At 40.1% G+C, this 12377-nt stretch overlaps 1 protein-coding gene across 1 annotated transcript in view; it reads left to right on the top strand.

The window, feature by feature from the left end:
- Pde1c (phosphodiesterase 1C) overlaps positions 1-12377 on the top strand; it is a 547140-nt gene that overhangs the window by 201106 nt on the left and 333657 nt on the right. The window lies entirely within an intron of this gene.

Here is a 12377-nt window from a genome sequence, read left to right as displayed (position 1 = left end):
GTTTTTAGTACCAGGCACATTTTATCTTTGGTTGAGTGGATCTTGAGTGAGGAGTTGGTTACCACCAAGGTATACATACCACTACTGCACCTTTGGGGTGATCTTGCCATGCTGGTTGTTGTAGTTATAGGCACATAACTGGACAGGATGTTGGTTGCTTCCCTCCTTTGCAAGCTTCCCAGATGCCTTTTGGTACCATGAAATCTAGTCTTCAGGGAGGAGGCATTCAGGTCAGGTCCAGCTCAGGGTCCTGAGTCCTGTGTCTCAAGAGTGAGAGACCAAAGACTTAAAAATCAGTGGGCATTGTTTTAAAGTTTAAAGCAGAAGCCTGAACGAAGGCTAGGTAGGTGGAGACATGTCTAGCTACCTTCAGGGAAGAACTAGTCTTAATGCCCTGAGGGAAAGAACTAGACTTACTGCATTCTTTCCTCCCCACGAATACCTTTACTAGGAAACTGGCCCATATGACCAGGCCAGAACTGTTTGGAGTCTTGGCACCTAAAGTGGACCAATCATTTCAAAAGTCTGCACAGGTGTAGCCCATGGCAGTTCAGTGTCCAAGTGGGTTACATAGTAATGGGAAGAGGGACTGCCTCTGACATGATCTGATTGGCCTGCTCGTTGATCACTTCCCCCTGAGGGGGAAGCAGCCTTACCAGGCCACAGAAGAGGACAATGCAGCCACTTTTGATGAGAACTGATAGACTAAGATCAGAAAGGAGAGGAGAACCTCCCCTATCAGTGGACTTGGGGAGTGGCATGCATGCAGAAAGGGGAGGGAGGGTGGGATCGGGAGGGGAGGAGGGAGGGGCTTATGGGGGGATACAAAATGAATAAAGTGTAATTAATAAAAAATTAAAAAAAATCAAAAGTCAATTTCCCTTACCTAATCATGTACTGCCAAAGCATGTAAGTCCCTGCTTGCGGTTTTGCCCCATAAAAATCTTGCTTCCCTAGACAGGGGTAGGGGAGCGGGGGAGCTTCCACAGTGCGTTTGCATCTCATGTTTGAACAAGCATACAATTAAAAAGATCCTTATGTGTTTTGCAGCGTACTCGGCTCCTGGTGGTGGTCTTTTGGTGTCTTGCGATTCGGGCATAACAAGAGCACGATATCTTCTTGCTGCCTAATTTTTGACAATAGTGTAAGAAACATACTTCAGTAAATGATAGCTTCTTTAAAACATAACATTGTTAAAACTGGATAGATCTTTCACTCTGCCAAAAATCTGTTCTAAATGGTTCAAAGGCCTTGATGTGAGTCTTAAAGTTGGAAACTGGCAGAGAAAATATGAAACAACAAACAAACACATAAAAAAATGTCAAGATCTATAATGAGGCAGGGACTTTCTGAAAAGGATACTAATAGCACAGGAAGTAATTTCTGGAATTGACAAGCAGAATTAAGTGAAATTAAAATGATTTTATACACCAAAGAAAACAACTGCTGTTAAGAACAGCCTACAAAATGGGGAAAGAAAATTTGCCCACCATATGTCAGACAGTGGGTTAATATCTAGAATACACGAAAAACTGCCTAAATTAAATCGTAGAAAAAAAAAAACTTTCCTGTAAGTAAATGGAATATTGAGCTGGATAGAAAGCTTTCAAAAGAAAAGATACAACTGGCCAAAAAATATCTGAAAACATGTTCAACCTCCACAGCTATCAGGGAGACACAGTAAAACTGCCTTGAGATCCCACATCACCTCTGCTAGAGTGGTTGTCATCAGAAAATCAAATGACAGCAAATGCTGGTGACAATGGGGAGAAAGAGGAGCCCACATACACTGGGAAAAATAAACAATTGCAGTCATTATAGAAATTAATATAGATGTTAAAAAAATAAGTAGTCCTATGTATGACCCCGTTATACCACTCCTGGTTATGTTCCTGAAAAACTATAGCCTGCCACAGAGACATTTCTTTTTAATTTTTAATTTTTACTTTTAAAGAATTTCACATATGAGTGCTGTTTACATCTTTCCCATTCCTCACTTTCCCCCTCCCCAGTTTAAGTCCCCTCATCTATTTTCTGAATTTCTTCTTTTATAGCACCTGTGTCCCCTACAGAGAGATTTGTACATCTATGTCAACGATTGCAGGATTCATAGTAGATGAAAAATAGAACCACCTTAAATGTCTTTCAATAGATAAATGGTGAAATGTGGTACATACACATAGTGATATTTTATCCATATGAAAAATAAGAAAAATAAAATGTTCACATTTTCAAAAAATGGATGGAACTAGACGTCATTATAATAAAATAATTTGGACTCAAAGAAAAATGCCACGTTTCTGCCATATATGGAGCAGATTTTGTTCATTAATTTTTTTTTATTATTTTATCTCTTTACAACCTCCCTTCTTTCCTCCCAGTCCCATTGTCCCACTCTCTCCCCCCACTTGACCTCTCCTTCTTTGAGGGGTGCCAACCCACCCTGTGACATCAAGTTGCAGCAGGGCTAGTGGAGCCTAGATTTTGTGTATGATCATCTGTGTGTGTGTGTGGCTATGAAACTAGAAAGAAGACAATATGAAGAGATGAAGAGATCTTAAGGAAAAGGGATGGAACAGGGAGGATAATGGAATACTGGAATATGTCAGCAGATGGAAGGTGGTTAGGGATGAAGGCAAGGGAACAGCAAGAGGGAGGCAGGGGACAGGGAGGCAAGTGGGAAGGAGGTCAATTGAAAAAGTACACAAATGCTATAAAGAAGCTCCTAAGTAGGCTTACTTAAATTGATTTAAACAACAAAGCTCGACCAGGGATTTGCTGGGTGGGTGTTACAGATTTCTGGGCAAACCTGTAGGAGTTTGGTAGAGTCCAGGGGCTCAGCACTTTCACATTGCTTTTCTTTTTCCTGCTTTCTGTACTATCCCTTCAGTTTTAATGAGTAAAATCCCAGAGAGGAACTTTATCCCAGGGAGAGGATGGATACAAATTCATATCCTTTGGGGACCACTGAGGTATTTTTCATCCTCTTTCTGGGGAATTAAATTTCCTTCCTTCTTTGCACGTTGCAAGTCTCCAAATTCTCAGTCCCTGCCAACAGAGATTTTATACATTGTTTACTCAGAACCAATTTGAAAGTCCCTTGTCAGAATTAAATGGAATCACCATATTACCTTTGGCTCCCTTCTCTGGATTGTTTATTAGGCTGCCTCTGTTATGTACAGGACAAAAAGGAATCTGTGGTTACTCCTGATTTTGATTCTTCTCCTTTGCTTCCACCCATGTCTGTTCCTAGCCCATCAAACTTGCCCTGCATGGTTCCTCCTCTCTGTAGGTGCACACCCTTCTCTAAAGCTATAAACTATTTCCTCAAGGCTTGAGTCAAGGATCTGCCCATCGAACCTTGTTCTCTTTGTAAATGACTTTCTGAAGCATAGACCATTTTCTTGATAGACACTATGTGTCTATGTTTGCTCTTCTGTGAAAATGTAAACACCATGCTATATCTCACAGAACCCGGGATGAGGAAAGTGAAAATTTTGGGTTAAAATGGTCAGTTTTTTTCTCCCTCATTCTGAGATCTAGGTTATTCAGTCTCTTGGAGACTGTAGCATGCTAATGTTCAACAGTGACTTGAGCAAGCAATCCTCCGAGGGTCACTAAGGCAGTTCCCACCCTAGCATATAGAGTATGGGATGGTGTCACATCAGAATCTGACGGCTCTTACTGTGCTTAAGGCTACAGGTAACTGCTAATGGAGTTTATGAGTCAAGTGGATTTACAGTCAGTCTGGCAGGGCTATGGGCTACAGGAAAAGCTGTCATTGTGAAGTAAGTGAAAGGATTTATGGCAGGGGCACAGAGGAGAGCACAGGAGGATGAGTAGGTACTGAACTGAGGAGCACGCAACTGGGTGTTGGGGCAGGAAGAGCAGATGAGATGGAGTGGGCACCATGGAGCTGCTTGCCTCCTGCACCTGAGCCACACTATTTTTGGTATCCTGAAGGCTTATTTTACCTGTGGTTTCCCTCACAGTGCTTTTAATATTATTGGAAAAGATCCATGTGATTTTGTTTCTGTATTTTTGCCTCTATTTAGTCAGAAGCATTTCATGCTTTAAAAATCAGCTTAAAATAAATTGGAGTGGGGGAAGTTTTAGTTCTCATTTTCGTCAGAGACGACTTTCCATCCAGTGCCCCTGGAGACTGTTCTGCCCACGTTCATGACAGAGGAGCAGTTGCTTCCACTCTCTCAGAGATGTCCAAAAAGTTCCCACCAGACTGAGCTTGGATAACGCAGTGTGGAGACCCACTGTGCTCTTTTTAGGGAAGACCAGAGTAACAGGGAGGATCTGACTATATTCTAGGATGCAAAACTGTGGACCTCTATGTACTGGACCTGGCTCTGCTTCTGCTGGGCCCTGTTTTTAGCACTTTTCTTTCAGTTTTTCTCTAGGGATTCTTTTCTGTTTAATTTTTTTTTTTAAGATTTGGTTATTATTTCTACAACATTCTGTCTGCACACCAGATCTTACTATAGATGGTTATGAGCCACCATGTTGTTGCTGGGACTTGAACTCAGGACCTTTGGAAGAACAGCAAGTTTCTTAACCTCTGAGCCATCTCTCCAGCCCCCTCTAGAAATTCTTGACCCATGGAGGAATTATCTCATGTCCATGCATGAACCATAGAAGCCAAGGAGTTACCTGAGTGGCTCACCTGCCCACAGACAATGGCAGCCTGGATACAGATGCTGCTTCTCCTGTTTCTCAGAGGGCTAATTCAGAAAATGATAAATCCTCTGAAGATCTTCCTAGAATCTAGCCCTACTTACCCTATTTTTGATACCTTTAATTACATTATGGTTTTACTCAAGAGGTCAGCAGAGAGTGGGAGGAATGATTGCAGGAGACAGAGGGGTCAAAGACACCACTAGAAGACATACAGAGAGAAGGGAGGGGTCTGCGATCAGGTTGTAAAATGATTAAATAAATAAATTAATGAAGAAAAATAAGTTTTTAAAAAGGAAATAGTTATGGACACAGACACTTTGAGAAGAGAGGAGGGTACCTCATACTCTGGGGCCACACAGGGAATACTGAGGTTGGTCAAATGGCAGAGGAAGATGATATCTATGGACAAGAGCCTCCTTGTGTTTTTTTTCTGGGAAGGAGTAAGAGAGGCAGGATAAACAGGCTTAATCTGGCCTGCTTGAAATGGATTCTGCTAGGTAGAGTCTTTCAGAGGCCCTCTGCGGTAGGCTCCTGTCTTGTTAATTGTTTTCTCCTATGTCCAATGCCCATTCCATTTGTCTTTTTAAGTGAGGATTGATCATCTTACCCCAGGTCTTCTTTCTTGTTTATCTTCTTTAGGTATATAGATTTCATTATGTTTATCATATCTTATAGGTCTATGTAAGTGAGTATATACCATGTGTGTCTTTCTGCTTCTGGGATACCTCACTCAGGATGATCGTTTCTAAATCCCACCATTTGCCTGCAAATTTCATGATTTCCTCATTTTTGATTGCTAAGTAGTATTCCATTGTGTAAAAATACCACAATTTCTGTATCCATTCCTCCACTGATGGACATATCAAAGCAGATACTAAGACTCATAACCAAACCTTCGGCAGAGTGTAGGGAATCATATGAAAGAAGGGGGAGTTAATATGACGTGGAGAGGATAGGGAGCTCCACAAGGACCAAATATATCTGGGCACAGTATCTGAGACTGATACTCCACCAAGGAGCATGTGTGGATATAACCCAGAACCTCTGCTCGGATGTAGCCCATGGTAGCTCAGTAACCAATTGTTTTTCCCTAGTAAGGGAAACAGGGACTATTTCTGACAGGAACTCAATGGCAGGCTCTTTGACCTCTCCATCCCCCAAGGGAGGAGCAGTCCTGCTAGGCCACAGAGGAAGACTTAGCAGCCAGTCCTGAAGATATCTGATAAAACAGGGTCAGATGAAAGGGGAGGAGGTCCTCCCCAATCAGTGGACTTGGAAAGGGGCAGGGAGGAGATGAGGGAGAGAGGGCGGGATTGGGAGGGAATGAAGGAGTGGGATGCAGCTGGGATACAGAATTAATAAAATGTAACTAATAATATTTAATATATATATTAAAAAAGGAAATGGATCCTGGAATATAAGAGATGCTCCTGGTTGTTCTGTATCTGGCCTTTGAGTAGGGCTAGATAACAATTACCTTGACTGTATGACGCTAAGATGGGAGTTCGTAGGTGAATGTCTGCATTTCTTGACTTATATTTGAAAAGAACACCTCAGATGGGAGGACCTCTCCTCAGGGTTAGTTGAAAACTGAGGTGGTAGACTGAGATAGGGCAACTCAGAGACATTATTAAGTTGTCTGGGAGAGATATGTCTAATAGATGAATATAAAATATATATGAATATAAAATACTGTTTTTGAAAAGTACAATACTGTTTTCGAAAATTTCCATAACGATGGCAACTCCCTGATGTATCTATATCTTTGCTTCATTCTTGCTCCATGCTTTACCTTTACCACCTTTTGCTGCTTGTGGGGATCACTGCTGTTGCCCCACCTCTTTTCTAAAAGGAAATTGGACCAAAGTTACATGTTAGAAGCAATTCAAGATTTGAATGTGGTCCAAGTGCCCTGTTTTACCCTAGGGCTTCTCTGGTTCATGGAAATCATCCCATTTGCATATACGAGTGGAACCAAAAAGGCCTTATTTCTTTGTGTTAGGTAGGATTCTCTCTTGGTGGCCAAGTGCATCTGTCCAGCTCAGCTTCTCCTCTTACAGCATTTCTTGTGATATACTTGCCCATCTCTGGTACTTTCCTTACTGTGTTTTCTGAGACTTACTTTGCCATCCTTGGTCCTTTTCTTACTATGTTTCCTGTGATGTACTTGGCCATCCCTGATTCTTCTTTACTATGTTGCCTATAATACATGTTTTACTTTAAAAAATTAAACTAATTTTGCTCACATTTTATTTTGTGTTTTTCTTTCCGAATAATAGTCCACCCTTTACTAAATCAAATTAGTCATCAAACATCTTCTCAATTTCTACTGAATGTGATCACATGTTCATACTGAGAGAGCTGCATGCCTCTTCTCTTCCTTCACCATTTTTTTTCCTATGTCATTTTCCTTCTGAAATAAAAGCTTTAATTTCCCAGCATCCTCATTACAGGTGCTAATTTTCTGTAGCCTATATGAGATGCAATTTAGGATTACTGCCTCATGACTACTTCCAAGTCTAAGAGGGGTATGTAACTATATCTTGCCCTAGTCTCTTTCTATATTTCATTTTGTCTTCTTCCTGTTTACCATAATATAATTTTTTTTCTGTGCCTTCTCTGTTGGAATGGATGAACCCTACAAAACCATGAGCCAAAACAGATCTTTTCTGCCTTAAGTTCTTATGTCAGATAATCTGTCATAGTGATGATGTAGGTATCCAGCACAGAGAAGAAACCTAAGGCAGAAAGATAATTAAGACCAGCAGGAAAGCAGAAATGAATTTGCTTAATAGACATTAAACTGTCAAGACTTGTCAGTATCTGCAAGGAAGTAATTAGTTGTATTTCATTTGACAAGGTTATTTTTCTGTAGGCAAAAATCATGTTACCCATCTGTTTTCTTTAATTTCATGGGTATAAAATAGGTTCAAGATAATTAAAGAGGTGCTAACGTGGGTTGGATAAACTATGCAGGATACCCACCGAACATTACTAATTTCAAAAACTAACACTTTTGACAGTGTTTATGGAGGGGATGGAAATGAAGAACAGGGGAAACCCAGCTCACTTTCCCAAAGAATGGCTAAAGCCTAAACCAGCTGTAGCTGTCTTGTGTTTTCTGCATTTTCATGTTCTCTTGAAGGCAAGGGAGAGCATGAGGTTTTCTGTGTGTTTTGAAACATTCATAACAGAAGTGTGACATGCTTCAGCACTGTGTGAAAGTACTAGGGGACCCAGGCACACATCCCTTTTCCCAAGAACAAGCACAAATCCCTCTTCTGTTGATCCTTACTGAGTCAGTGGCCATCTTCTAGGTGCCATCAGATTTCTAAGCCTCCCCATTTTGTGTTGCCTGGTATTCAGTGGAAACAGGCCATTGTTACTCTTTCTCTTCTGAAGGAAATTAAGAGAGAAATTTAAAACAATCCTATAGCTTTCATATACCACCAGCTTCCCTGGAGTTGGTACCTTAGATGAGGTCTTACAGCTAAATCTTCATGGATGAATGGAGCCCAAGTTCTACTTAACTGTAGCTTGTGGAAGTGAGAAAATGGCTAGAATACCCCAGAATGGGCTTTGACGTTCCCTTGAAAGGTTTATTTGTTATTTTGCTTTCTAACTTTTTGTTTGTGTTTGTTAGAAAGGCCTTTTTTTATTCTACTTCATAATGTGAACATCTTAATGACAGCTGTCTTGGTAATGTTTACTGAGAAGATATTCCACTTGTACTCCCATGTTCATGTTCAAGCTTCATAATTGTTTTTGGAGGACAACCCTTCAGAGAACTCCTTCACTATAGTATCAAAGCAGCTCTGCCCCAGAGTTGTCAGGTGGCACCTCTATCTACCTGGCTGTCCAGAAAGAAAGTGCTTCTGTCTTGACCTTTTCTTCTTCTTCATCTGTGCCTAATCAACTATCACTTCCAATTTTTTCTACTTTATTCTTTTGTTTTCCCAAACTACCCTTGCAAGACGTGGCCTTCTGTTATAATGCTTATTACCTCATTCTCACAAGATGATCTCAGCTCAAATACTATTTTCACTTTTTTGGAAGAAGGAACAAAGGGAAACGAGGGGAACGGAAATTTAAAGTATTAAGTATTTGAACTTTTTGTTGAGAAAGAGATAACCTTGGGAATTTCCAATTATATTTAATTGGGGCAGAATTACAATACAAAGCTAGCTACAGCAGCAAGGAAAGCTGGGGAATAGTTTATATTGTTTCCTTGTTTTTTTTTTTTTTTTTTTGAGAGGAAGGCAGGTGATCTGCGAGTTGCTGATGAAAGTTAGGTGAGCCCTCTTTGTCGATCTTAACTGTATCTGCCTTTAAACTCGTCACTGTGCCTCTCTCTGTTGGTGCAGTTTTTGGAGGCACCACTGCTTCTCCCCTCAGGACCTGGACAGAGAATGGCTTAGATTTTATGATCCTTTTGATTCACCAAAATGGTAGAAAGCTATTATGAATTTTTATTCATTTTTTTATACTTAAGAATTAGTCATTTATGCATTTTAAGCTTTGCTATTTTGCTTACACATAGCATACCTTTGTGTGTTTTCGTGGAGACCTTCCTTTAGCCCCACTCTGCAGTGTACCAGTTTCCTCCCTGAAAGATAGATAGGATACCGCAACCTTACGAAAACACCCTTTGCTCATTTTTTGGCTATTACCATTTTATTCTAGCAACTTTATAAAGAGCCCAGGAAGCCTTTGGATTTTCCTCTAGACAACATCCCCATCTCTGTCCCAGCCTCAATGCATGGGTCTGTTACGCCTTGGAGCTGCTGCATGTATTTTTTTCGATTGGCTGCTACACTGCTCTGGCCTTAGACTCATGCCCTATGTCACGTTTCCTTGTTTCTCTTCCAGGTCCCTGAGGCTGCGTAGGTGAACCTTCTTTGGGTTCCTGTTTTACCTTGTTTGCTTTCTAGCAATGGTGTTTTTCTGTTTAGTGCTAGTGGTCAGAGCTACAAAGACACACCAGTAAATTAAAAAGAAGTCTGGTCAGAGCTATAAATAGGATCCACTGAAGATTTCCAATACTTCCTTTCACATCCGTAACTCCTCATTCATCTCTCTGTGTTAGGGTCTGGAATGGGATCTGGCACACTGATGAAATTTAATGCATGTTTATTGAATGAGAAAATGAAAGAATGGAGAAAAATGCCCAGGAAGTTGATTGGAAGACCTTTATGTAGCAGCTGCTGTTCTTGTTCTTTCTCCTGGAGCCAGAGCCTCATTAACATATAATTAACATAGAACCAGTCTTCATTAATAAACCAGATCATATTAAGATATATGGTTAGGGCTTCAAAACTCTTCTGTATTTCAGAGGCACGTGAGTCTGTTTCCTGTTCCTAATGTGCTCTTGACTGATATGAAAGCAGTTAGAATAGACACTCTAAGGGGATCACCATGGATGACAATGGTTATTAATAGAACTATTTGCTGTCATGGGTGTCCTTGATAAAGGTTCAAGGAGCCTTACAAGACACTTTCCCTCAGATGGGTGCTATTCTTCTCACCTTAATGTCAAAAGACATCCTTCAGACACAGCAAGCCAGTATTTCTTCTGTGAAGGGCTGCAGGTGGCTGGTTAGGGTCCTCAAGGGTCTAAATATCTCTGTGAGAATACATGCCTATTCTCTATCTTTCTGTCATGGCATGGGCATAGCTGATGTATCTCAGACACCTCCCAGTACATTACTTAAGGTCCATCAAGAGGCTTTGTTGAATCAGAGTAGCATTTCCTCTGATAGGTGGAGTGTTAAAAGACAAGCTTTCTCAGATGAATGCAATTTCTCAGGAGCAAGACTGCACCACCTGACAGTGTCTTGGTGCAAATATAAAAATCTTTCTTTTGTGAAGAGCATAACCCGTGTGAGCTAATGGTCACTGTCTAAGCATCTAGCTCTCAGGTAAAATAAATGAGGAAAATCTAGATTTCCTTAAAGATTTTTCTCATGAAGTTATTTATTGGCTTACTATTTTAATTATTTACTTAGTTTTATAATAATTTTAGTTTTAAAGTAGTCTTAAATTTACAGAAAGATTATAAAATAATATAAGAAGACTGCATAGAAGCCACAGCTAGTTTTTTCTGTTATTATCCTCTTCCATTACTATGACATATATTTTAAAAATAATGAATCAATATTAACATGTTTTCATTAACTGCAGTAAAAATAGTATTTAGATCTTTTTTTGCATAGAATCATGTTATAGTATAGCGATGTCCATTATACTCCTCTTGGCAATGGCAGTTTCTCAGGTTTTCCATGCTATGTAACTGTGATAGTTTTAAAGAATATTAGGCAGATATTTTGTAAAAGGCTCCTCAACTCAGATGTCTGATATTTATCCCATGATTAGTCTATGTATTTTAACAGTTTTTATTTATTTTTTTAGAATGATGAAATCAACAGATTAGGAAAGAACTGACATTGTATAGACAATTGTCATTATACTCATAGATACCAATGTGGCAATATGGGGAAACATTGGATCACGGGGCAGATGCAGGAGAAGAGGCTCCTGTGAGTGGGGACTGTGATTTGGGTTTCTGTGGGAGGAAGAAATAAGATCACAGAAGCAGTCACAGGGTTGGCCAGACTGAGTGATTTCTGTGGTCAATGGAGCAGAAGCGTTGCTTAGCCTTAACTCCATGTGACCTGTCCCCTGGGTGATTAGGGAGTTGGGGTTATTAGGGCAGTAAATAGAGACGAGGAACATGAAAGCTCAGTAAAGAGGAAGTTGATGTTGGTGGATGATAAAGGGGCAGAAGGGCAGATGTCGAAGCACAGAGTTTCCAGATGCTACATCCATGCTTAATAGACAGGGATTCCATATTGTTATGGAAGAGCTAGAAGAGGTAGAGGAACATTTTTTGTCACATCCTGCCAGGGCTGTGTTTTATTAGTGCATTGGCTTGAATACATTAATAATAAACTCAGAGTCACCAATCAGTGTTGCAATATTGAAAAAGAATCATTAAGCACTTTTACTTGATATAATTTAACCAAGAGTGAACCCAGATTTAACTTTACTTTTTCTCCCTGTATGTGTCTTTTGTTGTTCCCTGTCTGTTGTATCAGTCTGAATCTATGCCTCTATGAATGCTGTCATGTGGATCTATCTGTTCCTGGCTCTGTGTCTTTGTGTGCATGTGTGCTTATGTGGGTGTCTTTAACAAAGGGCTTTGCTCTCTTTTTAATTAAACAGCACAGAAAGTATCATATTGGGGAAGGAATAAGGACCAGTTTACAGAATTTTACAAGAGATTAAATCACTGACCCTAACTGACCCCAACAGACCCAGATAACAAACGATATTATAATCATCATTGTTTATCAAGCAATATTCATATGTTGTAGCCAACATTTATAATGGATATTAATTTTATAAGGCTGTTTTTATTTTATTTTCTGTTTTCAGCAAATGATTTTCATGACATGCATACACATACGCATCACTCTCTGAGACAGGGGCATGAAAGAGAGTGTGAGTTAAGATCACAGTCATGCTTTAGCTTAGGTTAAGAAAGTTGATTACATGGGAAATCCAAGGCAAGTAAGGCTGGTTATTATCTTTTTCTCTCCAAGGCAGGTTAAACAACGGGCTGAGTACACAGTAAGTTAGGCTTAAGTCTTAAGTGACCTCAGGTGTATTTTTAATTCTGGCTCTGAGGT

The sequence above is a fragment of the Psammomys obesus genome, unplaced genomic scaffold (assembly GCF_907164565.1).
Source record: "Psammomys obesus unplaced genomic scaffold, mPsaObe1.curated_primary_1811, whole genome shotgun sequence".
Lineage (NCBI taxonomy): Eukaryota > Metazoa > Chordata > Mammalia > Rodentia > Muridae > Psammomys > Psammomys obesus.
The sequence above is the reverse complement of the archived record's forward strand: the minus strand, read 5'-3'. Positions and strand labels throughout refer to the sequence as shown.